Source organism: Somniosus microcephalus, unplaced genomic scaffold (genome assembly GCF_052327205.1).
Source record: "Somniosus microcephalus isolate GS21.2 unplaced genomic scaffold, FLI_Smic_1.0 scaffold349, whole genome shotgun sequence".
NCBI lineage: Eukaryota > Metazoa > Chordata > Chondrichthyes > Squaliformes > Somniosidae > Somniosus > Somniosus microcephalus.
Window position 1 is genome coordinate 135,001 of NW_028225536.1, and position 5,000 is coordinate 140,000.

The following is a 5,000-nucleotide window of genomic DNA, read 5'->3' on the forward strand; positions in this document are numbered from 1 at the left end:
ATTGTAAGACGCAGCTTGGGAATTAGCTCAAATGGTAGAGCGCTCGCTTTGCATGTGAGAGGTAGCGGGATCGATGCCTGCATTCTCCACTCCTCTTTTGGCTCGGGGCAATGGCTCAAACGCAACAGTGGTGTCAGCTGTCGGTGAACCCGTGTACTTCCGAAGGGTCTCCACACGCTGAGGTACAGAGGGGCCAAGGGACATCAAATCCTTTGGTGTGCCGTAGCAGCAAGTCTTGTCGATAGTCTTGTGCAGCAAAAATGGAAAGCTGAGATGAGGGATAAAAATGCTTTGCAAGTATCAATGCCTTCTCTGAGGATCGAACTCAGGACCTTCAGATTATGAGACTGACGCGCTGCCTACTGCGCTAAGAAGGCACTTGCCATGCAAACTGCTGGGCAGCATGACCAAGTAGGTGCGCTTGCGAGGCATCTAGCGCCATAATGCAAAGTGCGTAAAAAAGTTCGAGCCAGGTAGGAGTCGAACCTACAATCTTCTGATCCGTAGTCAGACGCGTTATCCATTGCGCCACAGGCCCAGCCTGTACAGAGCAGCTGGCAACTCACAGTCCCACAACACTGCGGCATCAGCAGGTACACCAGGCTGGGAGCGTCAAAAGGCGCACGGCGGACAATCACCAAAGCGAGACACCTTTGCCACTTCCCTTCGATTTTCAGGTGGTAGAGCGGAGGACTGCAGTGGAAAAAAAGCAAAGCAAAGTCGTCGTTAGGTCGCTGGTTCGACTCCGGCTTGAAGGAGCGGGCGTTCTTGTGCAGTAAGTGAGCGGTAAGGAGCTTTCAGCTCAAGGCAGTGCTCTTAACTTGACGCTAGTTTACATGTTGCTGCTGAGGCACAGGACACCTCCATTGCTTGAGCAGTTGCATCTGCACACCAGCAGGGAGTGCCTTTGAGCAGCAATGCACCAAAACACCCACCACTCTCTTTCAGGCAAAACCTCAGGCAAAAGAATTCATCTATCAGTCAGACAGGGCTCTCGGCTGCTCCCTCACGCTCGTGGCGGCTGCTACTTTCCGGTCACCTCGCTTCCCTTCCGTCGGCTCGGGCTCTTTCTCGGCTTCTTTCCCCATTTCTCTGACTTCCCGCCCTGCCGTTGCTCGGTAACGCCGATTGGAGCAAAGCGTTGAAAGAGATCAGGGAGCGGGCTAACCCAAAGCAGGAGATCCCTGCTGGTGGCGCAGCAACTCAGAGGCGAGTGCTAAGGAGCTACTGAGAAGCAAACTTGGTGCAATTGTAAGACGCAGCTGGGGAATTAGCTCAAATGGTAGAGCGCTCGCTTTGCATGTGAGAGGTAGCGGGATCGATGCCTGCATTCTCCACTCCTCTTTTGGCTCGGGGCAATGGCTCAAACGCAACAGTGGTGTCAGCTGTCGGTGAACCTGTGTACTTCCGAAGGGTCTCCACACGCTGAGGGACAGAGGGGCCAAGGGACATCAAATCCTTTGGTGTGCCGTAGCAGCAAGTCTTGTGCAGCCAAAATGGAAAGCTGAGATGAGGGATAAAAAAGCTTTGCAAGTATCAATGCCTTCTCTGAGGATTGAACTCAGGATCTTTAGATTATGAGACTGACGCGCTGCCTACTGCGCTAAGAAGGCACTGGCCGTGCAAACTGCTGGGCAGCATGACCAAGTAGGTGCGCTTGCGAGGCATCTAGAGCCATAATGCAAAGTGCGTAAAAAAGATTAAGCCAGGTAGGAGTCGAACCTACAATCTTCTGATCCGTAGTGAGACGCGTTATCCATTGCGCCACTGGCACAGCCTCTCCAGAGCAGCGGGCAACTCACAGTCCCACAACACTGCGGCATCAGCAGGTACACCAGGCCGCGAGCGTCAAAAGGCGCACGGCGGACAATCACCAAAGCGAGACACCTTTGCCGCTTCCCTTCGATTTTCAGGTGGTAGAGCGGAGGACTGCAGTGGAAAAAAAGCAAAGCAAAGTCGTCGTTAGGTCGCTGGTTCGACTCCGGCTTGAAGGAGCGGGCGTTCTTGTGCAGTAAGTGAGCGGTAAGGAGCTTTTAGCTCAAGGCAGTGCTCTTAACTTGACGCTAGTTTACATGTTGCTGCTGAGGCACAGGACACCTCCATTGCTTGAGCAGTTGCATCTGCACACCAGCAGGGAGTGCCTTTGAGCAGCAATGCACCAAAACACCCACCACTCTCTTTCAGGCAAAACCTCAGGCAAAAGAATTCATCTATCAGTCAGACAGGGCTCTCGGCTGCTCCCTCACGCTCGTGGCGGCTGCTACTTTCCGGTCACCTCGCTTCCCTTCCGTCGGCTCGGGCTCTTTCTCGGCTTCTTTCCCCATTTCTCTGACTTCCCGCCCTGCCGTTGCTCGGTAACGCCGATTGGAGCAAAGCGTTGAAAGAGATCAGGGAGCGGGCTAACCCAAAGCAGGAGATCCCTGCTGGTGGCGCAGCAACTCAGAGGCGAGTGCTAAGGAGCTACTGAGAAGCAAACTTGGTGCAATTGTAAGACGCAGCTTGGGAATTAGCTCAAATGGTAGAGCGCTCGCTTTGCATGTGAGAGGTAGCGGGATCGATGCCTGCATTCTCCACTCCTCTTTTGGCTCGGGGCAATGGCTCAAACGCAACAGTGGTGTCAGCTGTCGGTGAACCCGTGTACTTCCGAAGGGTCTCCACACGCTGAGGTACAGAGGGGCCAAGGGACATCAAATCCTTTGGTGTGCCGTAGCAGCAAGTCTTGTCGATAGTCTTGTGCAGCAAAAATGGAAAGCTGAGATGAGGGATAAAAATGCTTTGCAAGTATCAATGCCTTCTCTGAGGATCGAACTCAGGACCTTCAGATTATGAGACTGACGCGCTGCCTACTGCGCTAAGAAGGCACTGGCCGTGCAAACTGCTGGGCAGCATGACCAAGTAGGTGCGCTTGCGAGGCATCTAGAGCCATAATGCAAAGTGCGTAAAAAAGATTAAGCCAGGTAGGAGTCGAACCTACAATCTTCTGATCCGTAGTGAGACGCGTTATCCATTGCGCCACTGGCACAGCCTCTCCAGAGCAGCGGGCAACTCACAGTCCCACAACACTGCGGCATCAGCAGGTACACCAGGCCGCGAGCGTCAAAAGGCGCACGGCGGACAATCACCAAAGCGAGACACCTTTGCCGCTTCCCTTCGATTTTCAGGTGGTAGAGCGGAGGACTGCAGTGGAAAAAAAGCAAAGCAAAGTCGTCGTTAGGTCGCTGGTTCGACTCCGGCTTGAAGGAGCGGGCGTTCTTGTGCAGTAAGTGAGCGGTAAGGAGCTTTTAGCTCAAGGCAGTGCTCTTAACTTGACGCTAGTTTACATGTTGCTGCTGAGGCACAGGACACCTCCATTGCTTGAGCAGTTGCATCTGCACACCAGCAGGGAGTGCCTTTGAGCAGCAATGCACCAAAACACCCACCACTCTCTTTCAGGCAAAACCTCAGGCAAAAGAATTCATCTATCAGTCAGACAGGGCTCTCGGCTGCTCCCTCACGCTCGTGGCGGCTGCTACTTTCCGGTCACCTCGCTTCCCTTCCGTCGGCTCGGGCTCTTTCTCGGCTTCTTTCCCCATTTCTCTGACTTCCCGCCCTGCCGTTGCTCGGTAACGCCGATTGGAGCAAAGCGTTGAAAGAGATCAGGGAGCGGGCTAACCCAAAGCAGGAGATCCCTGCTGGTGGCGCAGCAACTCAGAGGCGAGTGCTAAGGAGCTACTGAGAAGCAAACTTGGTGCAATTGTAAGACGCAGCTTGGGAATTAGCTCAAATGGTAGAGCGCTCGCTTTGCATGTGAGAGGTAGCGGGATCGATGCCTGCATTCTCCACTCCTCTTTTGGCTCGGGGCAATGGCTCAAACGCAACAGTGGTGTCAGCTGTCGGTGAACCCGTGTACTTCCGAAGGGTCTCCACACGCTGAGGTACAGAGGGGCCAAGGGACATCAAATCCTTTGGTGTGCCGTAGCAGCAAGTCTTGTCGATAGTCTTGTGCAGCAAAAATGGAAAGCTGAGATGAGGGATAAAAATGCTTTGCAAGTATCAATGCCTTCTCTGAGGATCGAACTCAGGACCTTCAGATTACGAGACTGACGCGCTGCCTACTGCGCTAAGAAGGCACTTGCCATGCAAACTGCTGGGCAGCATGACCAAGTAGGTGCGCTTGCGAGGCATCTAGCGCCATAATGCAAAGTGCGTAAAAAAGTTCGAGCCAGGTAGGAGTCGAACCTACAATCTTCTGATCCGTAGTCAGACGCGTTATCCATTGCGCCACAGGCCCAGCCTGTACAGAGCAGCTGGCAACTCACAGTCCCACAACACTGCGGCATCAGCAGGTACACCAGGCCGGGAGCGTCAAAAGGCGCACGGCGGACAATCACCAAAGCGAGACACCTTTGCCACTTCCCTTCGATTTTCAGGTGGTAGAGCGGAGGACTGCAGTGGAAAAAAAGCAAAGCAAAGTCGTCGTTAGGTCGCTGGTTCGACTCCGGCTTGAAGGAGCGGGCGTTCTTGTGCAGTAAGTGAGCGGTAAGGAGCTTTTAGCTCAAGGCAGTGCTCTTAACTTGACGCTAGTTTACATGTTGCTGCTGAGGCACAGGACACCTCCATTGCTTGAGCAGTTGCATCTGCACACCAGCAGGGAGTGCCTTTGAGCAGCAATGCACCAAAACACCCACCACTCTCTTTCAGGCAAAACCTCAGGCAAAAGAATTCATCTATCAGTCAGACAGGGCTCTCGGCTGCTCCCTCACGCTCGTGGCGGCTGCTACTTTCCGGTCACCTCGCTTCCCTTCCGTCGGCTCGGGCTCTTTCTCGGCTTCTTTCCCCATTTCTCTGACTTCCCGCCCTGCCGTTGCTCGGTAACGCCGATTGGAGCAAAGCGTTGAAAGAGATCAGGGAGCGGGCTAACCCAAAGCAGGAGATCCCTGCTGGTGGCGCAGCAACTCAGAGGCGAGTGCTAAGGAGCTACTGAGAAGCAAACTTGGTGCAATTGTAAGACGCAGCTTGGG

General features: G+C 53.9%; 1 non-coding gene across 1 annotated transcript; it reads right to left on the reverse strand.

The window, feature by feature from the left end:
- Positions 1 to 4,036: 4,036 nt before the first annotated feature.
- On the reverse strand, positions 4,037 to 4,109 carry trnat-cgu (transfer RNA threonine (anticodon CGU)). Its single transcript has one exon. It is a non-coding gene; the product is annotated as a tRNA-Thr (tRNA).
- Between the last annotated feature and the right edge of the window lie 891 nt (positions 4,110 to 5,000).